The sequence below is a fragment of the Herpailurus yagouaroundi genome, unplaced genomic scaffold, assembly GCF_014898765.1.
Source record: "Herpailurus yagouaroundi ecotype Mexico unplaced genomic scaffold, PumYag 67440, whole genome shotgun sequence".
In the NCBI taxonomy this organism is placed as follows: domain Eukaryota; kingdom Metazoa; phylum Chordata; class Mammalia; order Carnivora; family Felidae; genus Herpailurus; species Herpailurus yagouaroundi.
The window spans coordinates 27,713-45,843 of NW_024420251.1; positions in this window are offsets into that span (position 1 = coordinate 27,713).

The following is an 18,131-nucleotide window of genomic DNA, read 5'->3' on the forward strand; positions in this document are numbered from 1 at the left end:
TATTCAACTTCTTCTCTGGTTATGGGTCTGTTCAAATTTCTATTTCTTTCCGTTTGAGTTTTGGTAGTGTGTGGGTGTCTAGGAATTTGTCCATTTCTTCCAAGTTGTCCAGTTTGTTGGCATATAATTTTTCATACTATTCTCTAATAATTGTTTGTATTTCTGTGGTGTTGGTTGTGATCTCTCCTCTTTCATTCATGATTTTATCTATTTAGGTTCTCTCTTCTTTTTGAGAAGTCTGGCTAGGGTTTTATCAATTTTGTTTATTCTTTCAAAAAGCCAGCTCTTAGATTCATTGATCTGTTCTACTGTTTTTTTTATTCTATATTGTTTATTTCTGCTATAAACTTTATTATTTCTCTTTTGTTAGCTTCGGGGTTTCTTTGTTACTCTGCTTCTAGTTCTGTTAGGTGTGAGGTTAGGTTTTCTATTTGGGATTTTTCTTGTTTCTTGAGATAGGCCTGGATTGCAATGTATTTTACTCTTAGGACCTCCTATGCTGCATCCCAAAGGGTTTTGACTGTCATATTTTCATTTTCATTTGCTTCCATATATTTTTAAATTTCTTCTTTAATTGCCTTGTTGCCCCATTCTTTCTTTAGTAGGATGTTCTTTAACCTCCATGCATTTGGAGGCTTTCCAAATTTTTTCTTGTGGTTGACTTCAAGTTTCATAGAGCTCTGATCTGAAAATATGCATGATGTGATCTCAGTTATTTCGTATTTATTGAAGTCTGTTTTGTGACCCAGTATGTGATCTATTTTGGAGAATTTTCCATGTACACTCAACAAGAATATGTATTCTGATGCTTTTGGATGAAAAGTTCTGAAAATATCTGTCAAGTCCATCTGGTCCTGTGTATCATTCAAGTCCATTGTTTCTTTGTTGATTTTCTGACTATATGATCTTTCCATTGTTCTAAGTGGAGTATTACAGTCACCTACAATTACTGTATTATTATCAATAAGATTGCTTATGTTTGTGGTTAATTGATTTATATATTTGGGTCCTTTCAAGTTGGGGCAGAAAAATTTATAATTGTTAGTTCTTCTCAATGGATTCACCCCTTAATTATGATATAATGTCCTTCCTCATCTCTTGTTACAGTATTTAGTTTAAAATCTAGTTTGCCTGATATAAGTATGGCTACTATAGCTTTCTTTTGATGTCCATTAGCATGACAGGTGGTTCCCCACCCCCTTGCTTTCAATCTGAAGGGGTCCTCAGGTCTAAAATGAGTCTCTTGTAGATAGCATATAAATAGATTTTGTTTTTTTATCCATTCTGATACCCTGTGTCTTTTGATTGGGGAATTTAGTCCATTTACATTCAGAGTGATTATTGAAATATATGGATTTAGTGTCATTGTGTTATCTGTAGGTTTCAAGCTTGTGGTGATGTCTCTAGTCCTTTGTAGTCTCTGCAGCATTCCACCCACAGAGTCCCCCTTAGGATTTCCACAGGGCTGATTTACTGGTCATGAACTCCTTCAGTTGTTGTTTGTTTGTCTGGGAGAGCCTTTATCTCTCCTTCTATTCTGAATAAAAGCCTTACTGGATAAAGGATTCTTGGATGCATATTTTTCATATTCAGCACATTGAATATTTCCTGCCGCTCCCTTCTGGCCTGCCAAGTTTCAGTGGACAGGTTTGCTACTACCCTTATGTGTCTATCCTTGTAGTTTAAGTCCCGTTTGTCCCCTAGCTGCTTTCAGAATTCTTTCTTTATCTTTGTATTTTGCCAGTTTCACTATGATACGCCATGATGGATGAAAGATATAAGTGTGAGACAGGAAACCATCAAAACCTTAGAAGAGAAAACAGGCAAAACTTACTTGACCTCAGCTGTAGCAACTTCTTACTCAACATGTCTCTGAACGCAAGGGAAATAAAAGCAAAAATGAACTTTTGGGACCTCATCAAGATAAAAATCTTCTGCACTGCAAAGGAAACAATCAACAAAACTAAAAGGCAACTAATGGAATGGGAGAAGATATTTGCAAATGACATATTAGATAAAGGGTTAGTATCCAAAATCTATAAAGAACTTACCAAACTCAACACCCCCCCCAAAATAATCCAGTGAAGAAATGGGCAGAAGACATGAATAGACACTTTTCCATAGAAGACATCCAGATGGCCAACAGACACGCGAAAAGATGTTCAATATTGCTCATCATCAGGGAAATACAAATCAAAACCACACTGAGATACCACTTCACACCAGTGGTTAAAATTAACAACTCAGGAAACAATAGATGTTGGCAAGGATGTGGAGAAACGGGAACCCTCTTGCACTGTTGATGGGAATGCAAACTGGTGCAGCCACTCTGGAAAACATTATGGAGGTTCCTCAAAAAGTTAAAACTGGAATTACCCTATGACACAGCAATAGCAATACTAGGAATTTATCCAAAGGATACAGGAGTGCTGATTCAAGGGGCACATGTGCCCCAATGTTTATAGCAGCACTATCAACAATAACCAAGTTATGGAAAGAGCCCAAATGTCCATCAACTGATGAATGGATAAAGAAGATGTGGTTTATGTATCCAATGGAAAACCACTTGGCAATGAGAAAGAATGAAATCTTGCCATTTGCAACAATGTGGATTGAACTGGAGGGTATTATGCTAAGTGAAATAAGTCAGTCAGAGAAAGACAGATATCATATGTTTTCACTCATGTGTGGAATTTGAGAAACTTAACAGAAGACCATAGGGAAAGGGAAGCAGAAAAATAGTGTCAAGCAGAGAGAGAGGCAAACCATAAGAGACTCTTAAATAGAAAGAACAGAGGGTTGATTGAGGGTTGATGGGGGGTGGGGGAGGGGAAATGGGTGATAGGCATTGCTGGGATGAGCACTGGGTGTTGTATGTAGGCGATGAATCATGGGAATCCACTCCTGAAACCAAAAGCAAACTGTGTACAGTGTATGTTAGCTAACTTTACAATTATATTTAGAAAAAAAAATAAACGTTTAAAAAATCTGCTTCATTGCAGGGGCATCTGGTAGCTCATTTGGTTAAGGGTTGGACTCTTGATTTCAGCTCAGGTCATGATCTCATGGTTCATGGGATTGAGCCCCACGTTGGGCTCTGCACTAACACTGTGGAGCCTGCTTGGGATTTTCTCTCTCCCTCTCTCTCTGCCCCTCTCTCTCACCCTCTTTCCCTCTCACCATCACAATCAAGATGCAGAATATTTGCTTTACCCTAAGAAGCTCCTGAATTTCATTTTGAAGCAACCCCTGCCCCCAACTACCACTCTTGCCTCTCATCCCAGGTAATGCCACTTACCTAATTTCAATCACAGTGCATTAGGTTTGCCTATTCTGGAACTCACATAAGTGGAATCAGACTGCATGGATTCTTTTATGAATGACTTCTTTTGCTAAATATTATATTAGTAAAATTCATCTATGTTATGTGTAGCAGTTTATTTAGTTTCAATACTGAGTAATGTTCCATTGCATTGATATACCACAGTTTGTTTATGCACTCACTTTTTGATAGATATTCATATAATTTTCAGTTTGGAGCAAACATAAATAAATATGCTACACAACTTTGGCTATAAATTTTTGCTTGGATGTAAATTTTCAATTCTCTTTTGTAAAAAACGTACAGCAAAGGAAACAATTTTATAGAACCATCTAAACCCTACCATTGTTTTATTATATTTGTTTCATCATATCTATCCATCCCTCTATTGATCTATTTATCTTATTTTTTTGGTGTGCATTTCAAAGTAAATTAGAGACAAGTTATGTCCCTCACAAATATTTCATTAGGCATTTCATTAAATAGAGTTCAATATTTGTTTACAGTTTTTTTCTTTCCATTTAAAACTTACATACAATGAAATGTAAAAATCTAAAGATATCGCCTAAGTTTTGACAAATGCCTTAGTCATTTGAGTAAATAAAATCCTTAGAAAGAAGTAGAACATTATCATTACCATTATTAATTTATGTTCCTTCCTATTCACTCCTCGTCTATACTATCCTCTGGAAGCAAATATTGTTATAGGATCTTTTCAGGATGATTATTTTGACTGTTCTAGAACTTCATATAAATAGAGTCATACAGTATGTACTCTTGTGTAAGTCTTCTTTTGCTCAGGCTGAGGTTCATAGTGCATTTGTGTGCACCATTGGTACCTTCATTTTATTGCTGAGTAGTCTACCACATATATGTATATATTTTTATTTATTTATTTTTGGGACAGAGAGAGACAGAGCATGAACGGGGGAGGGGCAGAGAGAGAGGGAGACACAGAATCGGAAACAGACTCCAGGCTCCGAGCCATCAGCCCAGAGCCTGACGCGGGGCTCGAACTCACTGACCGCGAGATCGTGACCTGGCTGAAGTCGGATGCTCAACTGACTGCGCCACCCAGGCGCCCCACATATATTTTTTTAATTCATTCTCCTATTGACAAATATTTGTTTCTTAGTTCCGATTTTGACTATTATGAATAAAGCTGCTATGAACATTCTTATACAAGTCTTTTTGTGAGCATATGTTCACACTGTTTGTGTGGGTTTATTCTACCGTGTTGTAATGGTTTAAATTATTTAGCTTTAAAATAGGTCTGATATCTGGTAGTGCAGTTCCTCCAGCTTTGTTCTTTTTAATATTTTTCTTTTTTAAGTGTTTATTTATTTTTGAGAGAGAGACAGAGTGCAAGCAGGGGAGGGGCAGAGAGAGAGGGAGACACAAAATCTGAAGCAGGCTCCAGGCTCTGAGCACGAGCAGAGTCTGACACGGGGCTCAAACTCACAGACTGTGAGATCATGACCTGAACCAAAGTCCTCCCTCCAGGGGAGGGAGTACAAGCAGGTTCCAGGCTCTGAGCTGTCAGCACAAAGCCCAATGCGGGGCTCAAATTCATGGACTGTGAGATCATAACCTAAGCCGAAGCCAGATGCTTAACTGACTGAGCCACCCAGGCGCCCCTTTAATACTTCTCTAAAAGCATCAAGATGCAGCCAACAGAAGAATTCTGACTCTTTCCAATGACTTTTTCTAGTGCTGGAGTCTCAATAAGCATTAGACTGAATTCCAGGTTAGTTTACGTGACAGTTTTACCATGTTTTGCCATGGCATTAAAGAAGTTACCTGCTTTCTACTCTATAATATCAATATCTTTGTCCCCCTCCACACACCTACCTGCTAGGTTTTGTTGTTGTTGTTGTTGTTTTGTTTTGTTTTGTTTTGTTTTGTTTTGTTTTGTTTGTTTTCTACAATAGTACCCTATTTCAAGGTACAAGTCCACTTTAGTTAAGGTAGAATTGTTAAGGGAGAATTGTTCTAATGGGAACCCACCAATAGGATGATTGAGATAGCAAAGCAGTTTTTCTCCCACTTAACAGTCCTGATGTGAAGAATTCTGGCTGGCTGGCAAGTTGTTCTGCTGCTTTGAAATCATTTACAAACCCAGGTTCCTTCCAAGTTGTTACTTGGCTATCCATTAGGGCATTGATATAACTGACCTAATTAAATCTGAGCAACCACCATAAATGGGTCCAGGTGGTGTGAAGTGGGAAGAGGACAAGGAGGAGGCATACCGTAGTTTTAAGGTACACAGATTCCATTAGGGATAATATAGTCACATAATAGCACCTGACTATGGAGATTCTTAGAAATGTGGTCTAGCTGGGAAGCCATGTGCTCAGTCACAACTTTATTATTATGGAAGAAAATGAAACTAGATTCAAGTGCACAGCTAGCAGTCTTGACCACACCCATTTCCTCTTGCTTCTTCTATACCCAGAAGGTAGATTGGAACTTTTATTTGCACTTGTGCCTAAAAATCTCTGTATTGTTTACCTTAGCAACCACTTTCTTAGCCTTTAGCACAGTTGGCCTTCCCAATAGCACTGTGAGGCAGGCAAGGTGTGAATTTGGGGCTCCAATGGAAAGAGAAATAAAGCAAGACTCAAAGAAGAAGTTATCTGCCTCCCCTGGTGACAAACTCTGCAGTGAAAACCCTGATCTTCCAACTCCAAGAACCTGTAATTTTTCAGTATCTTATATTCCTCTCTCTTCCTTTCTAATAATCATCTTCTATATGGTTCTTAGTTGTTCACCTCCATTTCTGCCTTGCCTATAGTCCCCTCCTCCCAGGAAATGGTCAAAGCCACACAAAAATAGAAACTTCTCTACCTTGGCAATATGATGGTGTGTGTTCCCAATGGGGACTCAGGCATAGTCAGACCAAGATGTTTTCTGTCCTTTGTACTATTGCTTAAAACAGTTTCTTAATCATTTTACACATGTCATTTGCACTCTTTGGCATACTCTCCATTCTGATCTGTTAAAGCCTTTGTTCATCTACCTCTTCAACTCTGGGTCCAATACACACTTCTGAACAACATTCACTATGCTTCCTCAATATTCATATCCCCAGGCCACTTATGTGGCCACCCTTGTGATTCAATAGTTCCTTATTCATCACACAGGGGCCAGGGTGCTATTTTTAAAGTTTAAGTCTGATCATGACACTTGTATGAGTCCACTAGAGCTGCCATAATGAAGTACCACAGACTAGGGAGCTTCAACAACAGACATTTTCTCACAGTTTCAGAGGCCCCAAGTCCCAGATCAAAGTGTCAGCATGATGTTCTAAGAACTCTCTCCTTGGCTTGCAGATAGACATCTTCTCCCTGTGTCTCCAGTCTTCCCTCTGTACATGTCTATGTCCTAATACCCTCTCTTCTTTTTTTTTTTAAAGACAGAAAAAGAGCGAGAGATAGTATGCATGCATGCAGGAGGGGGAGGGGCAGAGAGAGAAAAGGAGAAAGAATCTTAAGCAGGCTCCACACCCAGCATGTAACCTGACAGGGGCTTGCTCTCACAACCCTGAGATCATGACCTGAGACTGAAATCAAGAGTCAGAAGCTTAACCACTTAACCACCTGAGCTACCCAGGTGCCTCCCTAATTTCCTCTTCTTATAAGGACATCAGTCATATTGGATTAGTGTCCCACCCTAATGACTTCAGTTACCTTAATTACCTCTTTATATATCCTAGCTCCAAAAACAGTCACATTCTGTAGTACTAGGGGAGAGAACTTCAACATAAAAATTAGGAGGGATACAATTCAAGTCGTAACACCATTCCTCTATTCAAAATCCCTTTAATGATACCCCATTTCAGAGTGAAAAGTGGTTTCCTTTCAATGGTTCTGAAGATATTTCAGAATCCAGCCCTGGCAACTCCATGACTTCATCCATCTAAGACTCTCCCCTTTGCCCACTCTCCTTTAAGTCATACCAGGCCCAGTGCCATTTCTCCAACATATCAGGCAGGCACCCACCCACCCACCTCAGAGCCTTTGTATTCCTGTTTCCATCTGCCTGGAATGCTTTCCTCTTAGACATCCACATAGCTCACTCCCTCCATTTGATCCCCTTACAAATCACAGCATCCTAAATAATTAACTGTAACTTCAGCACTACATTATTTCCCTCCACTGCCTTATTTCTCTTCATAGCATTTTCCATCTTCTAAGATATCACATTGTTAAAGTGTCTCCTCCCATAAAATGCAAGGTTTATGAGGCCAGGGATATTTTCTGCTTTGCTTACTTCTATATCCCCAGCCTCTAAAACAATCTCTGACATATGGCAGGTACTCAGAAAATATTTGCTAAGAGAATGAATAATCCCTGCTTAATGAGAATACAACTGAGTTGGGGGAAAGGAAAGCCTCAGAGCAACTAAAATCACAATCATGAGGCTCAAGCTCCACACTTTTTTCATGAAGGTAGGGGACATTCAGGATTTGAAACAGAGCACAGAAACTTTAGGTTACATAAAGTTTGGTGAAACATACATATCTGAATTCCAGTGTCAAAGCAAATGATAAATACCAAGAAAAAGTAATTTTATTAAAGAAGAACACTTGTTGACAATTATGAGAAGTGGCAGTTGACAGATTAATAGTGAAGGAAGAGAAGAAATCCTGTAAAAAGAGATACACTTACTCAAAAAACACATCCATCTGGGACGTTTTCCATAGGAGTAGTGACTACATCTAAGTATCAACCAAGAAAACAATTGTCACAGTCAAGAACAGGACATGAAGTTCACAATAATAGCCCAGAGTCATTAAGAAGAGGTTGCACATGTCTGGTGTGCTTTGTTTTGCTAAGGTAGAAAAATGTGCCATACCTGGAAGATGTGTTTATGTCTTCCTAATATGTAGTTTATATAATTCTTTTCAAAAACCTTGATGTTTAAAGTGGTGAACTTCCTTTAGATGCCTTCATGCAGATTTATCACTCCCCAGGCTGGAAAATGTGATATAAGAAGTATCATTGTTCTCAACACATCTCTGCTGCTTACTTTCTCCTGATCTGAGGATGGGAATAAATTGCCTTCAGTTTTCCTAAAAACATGAACAGGCACTTCCATTGTCTCCCTTGGCACCCTCATTCCTCCAACTCACCCCCAATTTGATGCTTGCCTTTTGAATTTTTTTTACTGCCTCCCCACGAGGACCAGCTGGAAAATCACCCTCCAGATTATAAAGACCTCATTTCTGCCTAACATGCTTTGTGACCCTTCATTGGTGCTTGTTTGCCAATCAAGCAAGTAATAGTCATTCTCCATGACCTGCTCAGGCCATGAGAGGGGATGAAGCAGGTCTGAGAGGGGATGAAGAAACATGTCTGAATTTATTCCTTCCCCATAACACTCCCTGAGTGTTGGCACCCAGAACCTGAAGCCCAGCCAGCCTAAGCCCTAGAGAGTCCAAAACCCAAACAGGGAGGCCCAGGGTGGGTCCAGTGAGTCAACAATCTAGGGATGCAGCCAGGGTTCAGAACCTCAAGACACAGTTAACAGAGCCAAGATCCAAAATAAAAACCGAGTAACATCAGTAGAAGCACAGAGAGGAGGGGGTTAGAGCAGGTTTGGGAGGAAAACTTGTAAAGGCTAAGTTGCAGCATTCCCAGGGCCAGGAGCCCAGTAAAGTCCAAAGGCAAGGGGAATCATAACATCACACTGATCAGAATTCTGTGGGCCCACCTGCAGCCAGCTCATTTTTACTTCCATGAAAGTTCTAGGGTTCCATTTTCTTCCCAACTCTCTTCTTGTTCTTCATAAGTTTTCGGAGGGACTTCAGCAATTCCCATGGCTTCTCCCACTATCTCTATGCAGCTGACTTTCCTATTTGAACAATGGTAGGAAATGTGTGGTATTCTGTATTACTGGACCTGCATTCTAGTCCTGGCTCTGTTACTTTCTTGCTGGGTGATTTGAGGCAAGTTATCTAATTTCTCTGGGACTCAGTTGCCTCAGCTGGGAAGTGGGAAAAATAATGTATACCTCCTAGAATTACAGTAAGGATTAAATAAAATAATGAAGATGAGATGCTTTTTAAAACACAAAGTGCTATACAATATCATTTATAATGTTAAGTCAATCTCAAACCTAGACTTCTGTCCTAAAGCTCCAGCTTGATATATTCAACTGCCTACTTGAACTTTCCACTTGGACATCCTACAGACACTTCAGAGTCAACATATTCCAAACTACAAAAACTTTTATTTTCCATTGCAGGGTATTCTGTCTCTCCTTTGGAGCCCATCTCAGTGAAGGAAACTTGACGCACTACAGGATCACACCTAAAACTTGAAAGTTCCCATAGGATGAATCCTCCTTCACCACCCACATCCAATATGTCAGCAACAACCAAGCTGAGACTAAAACCTGAAGGACTCTTAGCCCTTTCTCTCTATCCCCTCTGCTCTTATCTATGTCACATTCTCAGTACTTCTGTCTTGGAACATTGCAATAGCATCTTAAGAGATTCACCTATGTCTGGTCTCATACTCTACATTTCCAAACTCATGCTTGCCATGACGGCCATACTAGTCTTTCAAGAACATAAATTTGTGCCAAATTCCTCTACTTAAATCATGCAATGTTCCCTAAGAGAGATAACCCAGTGTTAGCACCTTGGCACTAAAGATATATGCTAGCTTCACTTCCCACCTTATCCCTCCTAAGTCACTCCTAATCAGAAGCATCCTAAACAGACCATGTCTCTCCAACTTCCATGACCCTTTTCTATTCTGATATACCTTCAACCTTATCATAGAATTAGATCTTCATGGAGTTATGGAACTTTACAACCAATTGATATCAAAGGTTTCCCTGACATAGCTTTCTTCAACTTCCAGTGATTTTTTTTCCCCAATACAGCCTCACACAGAAGGTATTGCTAACTATGGGGTACCCAAATTCCTAAGAGCAGGAGCACCGGACAGGGCTCTGGGTTAATTGTCAGACACCTTTAAGTCCAGCTCTTGTTCTAGTTCAAGTTCTGCCACTAAAGAAAAGAGCCAACTACATTGATTTGTCTGTGAGATGGTCCTCAATGATATTGTTGAGCTGCTGAATTAAGGAACTAAACAGCACCCATACCTTTGGACCTCCTGTTATAAATGTTTTGTTGTCTGAGTCAATCTAAGCAAGGGTTTTCATTACTTGCACCTAAAAGCATTGTAAATGTTCCAACACAATAGCTGACTCAAGCAAAACAGGCCTGTAAAGTATGCAAGGGTGTTATCATCTTTCTCAAATCGATCAAGCAAACAAAAGTAAAAATAGGCTAAGAGAAGTAAAGCAATTTCCCCAAGAACACACTGAAAATTATGGCTAATTGCATTGATTATGAAAATACTAAAAATTATTTGCAGTCTGGATTATCTGGTGAATAAGCCCTGGTCCCTTCTAATTGTGCTACTAAATTGCAGTGGATTGGGTAACCAGATTTCCACAGGATTAGAACTGTTTGTATACTAAGTGTAAAGAGGCTCTGAGTGAAGTCCTAAGGGCTTGCCTATGAAGAAATGGCAGAGGCTTTAGTGCTAACTTTGAGACATCCAGATGAGTGCAATATCTCTATATTCTTGACTAATCTTTGGTCTATATAGTATCAGAAGCATTAGTATAATGTATCACCTTCTTATTTGTGTGTGTTAAAATGATCCCTGAATGTCTCAGAGTGCCTATCAATAGAGGGGGACCTCAAACCATGCCTGCCTATGTGGGCAAGGAAAAAGAGTAGTAGGGATGGGCTCTCTAATTTCAACTTTAAATGTTTTGTCCTGGCCAACTTAGAGTTGAAAAGCAAGGAGTCTGACTGGCCTATATACCTTTTCTCAGGTAATTCTTTACTTATGTCAAAGGACTTTTTTACTGTACAGCTAGTCTAAAAGTGACACAGCATGCCCTATGAGTAGTGGGAAGTCTATCCCTGATTCAATCTAAGGTTGAATGCCGCACTTGTGAGGGGAGACTATAAAAGAGATTCCTATTTCAGGAGGAGGTTAGTGCCAGCTTCATCAAATATTTTACAGTCCATTCCAAATCTTGATTCCTTTTACAGCCCATCATACTAAACCCCTAGAGATGAAAACATATTCTCTATTTTTTTCTCCTGTCAAAATTGCCAATAGAAATAGGAAGTGTCAAACTTATTTGGCCCACCCTGGATCCCTTTCTGTTTCATATAAGAGCACTAGCCCTAATAATTTTGGAACTGAGGCCCAACCAGTAATATTATTGATGATGCATCAGAAAAGAAAGGACACCTGTTCTTTACAAAGACCTTTTTACATAAAAACTACATACTTCCTTGAGAATTCACCTCCCAGTCTGTTGGAACCAATCTCTTTTGCAGAACAGGCTGCTTCACATTGTAGAATCAATGGCGGAGCGCCCATACAGGGAGCTTCTGAGTCCACTTAACCAAGGTCAACACTCCCAATTCTTACAAATGATTGGCAGCTGGGCCCAGCAGGCATTATGCACTTGCCAATCAGTTTTCCAAAGCCTTAGGAGGAGAAATGCCTTTCATGAAATAGGCTACATTTGCCAAGAGCAGCAGAGAAAAGGTGCCTCTCTTGGGAATTCTAACAAAAGACTCCTTTCTTTCCTCCTTAACCTACAAGGCAAGGAAGTGTGTCTGCTAAGGGAGGGCAAGTAAAACACAGACTCTTCCATCTAGCTGCCTAGCTCCATCCCCACCAGGAAAACACCCTGTTCCCAGTCATTATTGAAGAATCTGTTTTTTTTTTTTTTTCCCTTGGGGCCTTTGACAGTTGGGAAAATCTTTCTCAGTGCTAGGGTGAAGAAATCCAGCTCCTCAAGGCTGTTTGCACTGAGAATCCCTGTTCCCTGAACTTCTGGCTTAGACAAACAGGCAAGCCAGCAAACCATCCAGACTGTTTGCTGCAAAGTCCTGCAGCTCTGAAGGATGAGTCATCTGCTTTTACCACCACTTGAAATAAATGATAATGGCTTGGCAGCCTCTCATATATTAATAGCCTTGTCATTTTACCTTCCTCGTGTTCCCTTTATTCCATGGTGGAATTAGAGATGGTAAAGCTGGTTTCAGAGCTGATTGCCCTGAGTTTCCAAGCTGCCCAGAAGGCCCAGAAGGATCCCAGGACATTCTCCGCACTCCGACCAGACTGACAGGCTACTTTTCTTCTCCTGCAGTTATTTTTGGCTACATTACAACTTTTAATGGCTCCATGGTATTTTGTACCAGAAATTATTATATTTATTTCCTTGTCTGTGTATTGTCTATTTTCTTGCATAAGAATGCAAGCTTCATGAAGGCAGGGGCTTAGTCTGGCTTGTCACTGTATCCCCAGAACCCAGAACAGCATCTGAGAGAAAGGAGAGGGGAGGCTCAAAGTGTTAAGCCCTCCTTGCACAAAGAAGGAGAATACAAAGAGGGAAGGGTTTGGTAACCAGGGAAGAGTTTCATGAAAGGGAGAAGAGGGGCGCCTGGGTGGCCCAGTAAGTTAAGGATCAGACTTTGGCTCAGGTCATGATCTCATGATTGCTGTGTTCAAGCCCCACGTCAGGCTTTGTGCTGACAGCTCAGAGCCTGGAGCCTGCTTCGGATTCTGTGTCTCCCTCTCTTTCTGCCCCTCCCCCACTCGTGCTCTGTCTGTCTGTCTCTCTGTCTCTCTGAAAAATAAATTTTAAAAAACATTAAAAAAAAGAAAGGGAGAACAGGACCTTCTGTAAGCAGGGGCTTTTTGACATATCATCACATTCACCCCAACTCCTGCTACAAACATGAGGGTTGTAGCTCAACCAATGGTTTATCTTGAACTTAATCATTAAGCTTAAGTGGCTAAGAGGAACAAAAACCTGGAGATTATAAGTGAAATGATTCCTCTTCTATTTAGTGTCTCTACTTTGCTCATATAACAAGAAACCTCAGTTGCCTGCCCTATGTGAGAAACATTTCTGCTTCTTTTCTTACTCTTCCCTAAGGAGAAGCAGTAGCCTACCTGACCAAAGGAAAACATAGCGATCCTTGTTTCTTCTTTGTCAGACTTCTGGGGTACACAAGAAGACCATACGCCTTTTGCAGCTGCCTATCCTCAGGAAAGGTAGTTATATTTAAATTGAGGCAGGAGTGAGGGATAGGTGGCATTTCTAGAAGCCTATTTGGAGCCTCTGCTCCTTTTACTAAGGGATGTGGGGAAATATCTGTTCTCTATCTGCCTGACCCCTGTACCTTATTTTTAAATTACTCTGAATTTTGACGGGAAGGGACAGGGGTACAGGTAATCATCTCCCTCAAACTACAAGACCCACCACATGCCACACCCCAGTTTTCCACAGTAAGTCTCTATGCTCATTTCTCTCTATACAGCATGCCCATCCCTGCACTGTTCTGTATTTCAGAAACTTTAATCAGACCCCTGACCACTCTAGCATCCTTCTACATTTTCAAAACCTCCCACCAGCACGTTGCTCTATGAGACAGATGCCTCCACCTTCCCATCTCTTTATCCATATCCAGCTCTAGCTCCTCTCCACCTGGAAGACATGGCTTCACGTGCAGGCCCCTCGTTCACACACTCAGTCATTTATCTGGTCAATATACTGGTATAGGGCACCAGCTCTGGGGGCCATATGAAGTGGTTTATTCTCCTGTGCTCTCTGTCCCTTAGGGCCTCAGGTATGGTTGTCACCTTCTGCAACACTGCTTCCAAACCATTACATCTTATTCCCTCTTGCTCACTTAATGACATCATCCTCACCCTCACTCCCATGTAGCATAAAGTTTTCACTCTATACTTGGGAATTCCCATCAGCATATACATATGCTGTCACTTCTCCCATATGACCTCTTGAGCCTCCTTCCTTCTCCAACAACTGTCCCATTTGACTGCTGTTCTCTGCAACAAAACTCCCCCAAGGAATTGTCTATGCTCCTTATATCCAATGCCTCAGCTTTCCAAAAAATACATCATACAATCTTCTTTTGTCAAGGTCACTAATGACTTATATATTGCTCAATGCAATGGACAAGTCTTAGTCTAATCCCACTTCACCTTCTAGCAGCAGTTGACAATTGAATTCCTCTCTCCTTGACTTCCATTATGTCTCACTCTTGATTATCCTCTCACCTCACTGGTAACTTGCTCAGTCTTTTTGGCTGGCTCCTTCTCTTCTCCTTGGTCTCCTACTATTAGAGTACCTTGGAGCTCAGTCCTTGGTTCACTTCTGTAGCTACACTCACTCCCATGTTCATCTCATCTAGTCCCATTGCTTTAAATGCCATCTCTATGCCATATTATGTCACTCCTTTGCTCATAACCCTCCCAATGGCTTCCATTTTTAAGCAGAGTAAACGTTAATGTTCTTTCATTGACACATGATTTGCCAATCCCACCCCATTATCTCTCTGACTTCATCTCTCACTAACTCCTCCTTGTTCACTCTGCTCCAGATGCACTGGCTTTCTTGCTATTCCTGGAGCATGCCAGGCATGCTTTGCCCTTAGATAATTTTTATTGTCTGTTCCTTTGGTACTAGAACACTCTTCCTTCAGACATTTGCATAGCTCAGTTTCTCCTTCTTAGTGATGCTCTCCCTAACCATCCTGTGTAAAATTGTAACCCACTCTCCCCAGAATTCTTAATCCTACTTACCTTACTCTGCTTGTTATTTTTATACAATCCACTTATTACTCTCTAAAGTGCTATAAATTTACCTATTATATGTATTTTTTATGGTTAGCCTCCTCCCCTGGAATGTGTGCCTCACAAGGGCAGGAATTTTGTTTTTTCTCCCTTCTTTGGCACCTAAGACAGTGCCTGGCATGTGGTAACATGTGTTCGTTGAATAAATTAATGAGCCTGTCACTTTCATCTCCTTTCCTTTCCTCTCTCCCTCCTCTGAGGAAGATGTGTTCATCCTCTACTAATAGACCAATTCTGCACACTGGGCTCTGACTCTACCCAACTACCTCCTTAAGAAGTTACTCCCCTACCAATTCCCCTCGATAGGCTTCTTCCTTGTAGCCTATAAACATGCTAGGTCTCATTCATCTTTAAAACACAAAAATCAGAATTTTCCAAATATTTGCTTCCCTCTGTTACACTCTCTCCTCCTTCAAGGTAAACTTCTTGAGAAGTTGTCTGTTTTCTTATCCCACATCTACACCTCACACATTCACTCCTCAGAGCAAACACTTTCTAGACCTCATTACTCTCAGCTGCTGCCCAGCAGCATTTGCCACCATTGTTAGATCTTCATCTGAACCTCTTTCTCTTCTTCTACAAGGCCCTGGAGCCTGACCCAGTGAATAATCAGACATGGCCCCTGCATTAAGCCCCCATCCCCATTTTTGGTCTGGGAGATAGTGACAACTTTTTCTGCTTTCCAACCAGACTTCTCAAATAAGCTGTCTGTGTTCATATTCTCCCTTCTCTCATTGCCCCTTTCCTGCACTTTTCAACCCTCTGTGAACTGGCCCCCACCCCACTGCTCCACTGCAACAGCTGTGTCAAAGCTCATGAATGACTTCCCTGTTAATAAACCAATCCGATGGGTATCATTCAATCCTTGTCTTACTAGAACATTGTTGAACCTGCCATCCTAGTAGAAACTCTCCTCTCTTCTGTTGGCTGCTGTGACAGCTCTCAGAACTCAGGCTTATGCCATCTTTTTTCTCCCTGGGTGATTGCACCTAGTCCCATGGATTTGAATAGCATCCATGTGCTGAGACTCTCAATCTCTAGCCCCAGCCATGCCTCTCCTCCCTTGTACCACCAGCCTGGGGTGCTCATTCAGTGGTCCAGTTCCTCAACATCTAGAATCTGTTCTGTCAACTCCACTACCTCCTTCCTGAAACAGGAGCTTTTCTCTGCCATGCATATCTGGGGCTAGGCCCTTGCTCCCTGGTCAGACACTTCCTAGGTGCTGTTCAAGATCTCAGGAATACCAGATGTGCCTGTACTGCTATTTATCAGTAATTCCTTAATATCAGTCATGGTGAGAATGGCAAATAATTTTTGTTCATTCAGCTAGTATCTAATGGAGGATCTGAAATTCAACCCCAGTCTTATCTAGAGTGGAACACACAGACCTAATTACTGCCCTGTGCTGCCTCTACTTCTACTGTCTATCTGCTCTGAAGCCTGGTTGTTCCCTGCTTTCTTCTCCATGCATTTCAGCTCCCATCTTAGCCCTGCAGATAGTTCTTCCTCCAGCTTGCCTCCCCCAATGTCCCAGCCACTTTGATCTTGCTGTAAAGCCATACTTAACTAGCTAAGAATCTTACACAACTTGTTAGGGCTGGTATTTTTCCCTTGGCCTAGTAGGAAAAACACGTTGTGCATGTGTTATACTTTGGACCAAGCTGGACAGGAACACACAGACTTTATGGCAGGCAGCTCTGGTTTTACCCCTAAACCACATGTATAGCAGGACACAGGATGGTTTGGTATTGGTCATTAAATGTGATCATTCACAACTGACAAAGGGGTTGCTCATGGCTATTCTGACCAATGGGTAGCTTGGTTTAGTTATGAAAATACAGCCACTATATTAACTTCTTTGTTTTTCTCCAGCATGAAAATCAAGTTGTAGAGAGATATATTTGAAGTAATCAGCCCAGGATAGTGAAGTAGACACACACACACATGCACACACACACACACACACGCACACACACACATGCACACACACACACACATGCGCGCACACACACACACACACACACACCTAGACAATAAGTGTGCAGGTTCTTGGAAACTTAGAAACTGAAACACAAAATGCAAGGGACTGTTCTCATTACTCTGACTAAAAGCCGTCCCCCTCCTCCTTTCACCTTCCCTATTACTGTTCTGCCATGCTGGTCACCTGAGGAAGACCCTGCATCTTCTCTAGCAACCTGATCTCCTTTGCCTCCTCTCCCATTCCATCTAATTAGTCATACTTGTGTCAGTTAAAACTCACCCATTTTGAGCTCTCCCTTCTAACCATCCTGATGGCTCTGCTCTCATTCAGATCCATACAACTCCTTTTCCGGGTGAAAAAAGTCTCCAGTCTTTCCTTCCTGCAAACACTGTTGCCTGCTTCTATCAGAGGGGCGTCCTTGAAGAACAGTTCTGACATGCAATGTCCCTGTTTGAAATTATTCTGTAACTTCCCCTTTGCCTACAATATAGAGTGCAAGTTCTTGGCTCAGCATTCAAGGCCCAGCACTAGCCTGACCAGACTGCCACTCCAGCTTTATCTCCCACAATGCCTCTTCATGCAAATGTTCCCGCAAACTCCTACTTGTTTTCTATCAAGCACCACACATTTCTGATTTCAACACCTTGGCTGGCTCTATGCTTGGAATGCCCATTTCTGCACCTCTGCCAGTAAGGCCTATGTATTGCTGCAGGTCTCAAGTCCATGTAAAGCATAGGCTCCTCCTCCTGCCTGAAGTTTCCAGAACTGCCCAGCCAGAGAGAGGCATGTCTTTCTGGGAACTCCAGGGAAATCATGATTTTCTACCTTGTACTAGTAATTTTTGAGAGAAATCCCTTCTTCTCTCTTGAACCATACATGTGAAAGCCAAGACCATTACTGTATATCCCTCCATTGCCAAGTCCATGGCCTCTCATAGACAGGCACACAGGAAGTACTTGAAGAGTGCAACACAATAATCAGGCCCTGCCTTTTGTAAGGCTCAGGAGTTTCTGCAGGTTCTGGCAGCTCTCCTACTGGATGAGGTGAGTAAGGAAGATGGCAAAGTGTGACTAGTCTCTACCCTTATGAGAAAATTGCCCCAGGTGGGTCCTCTGAC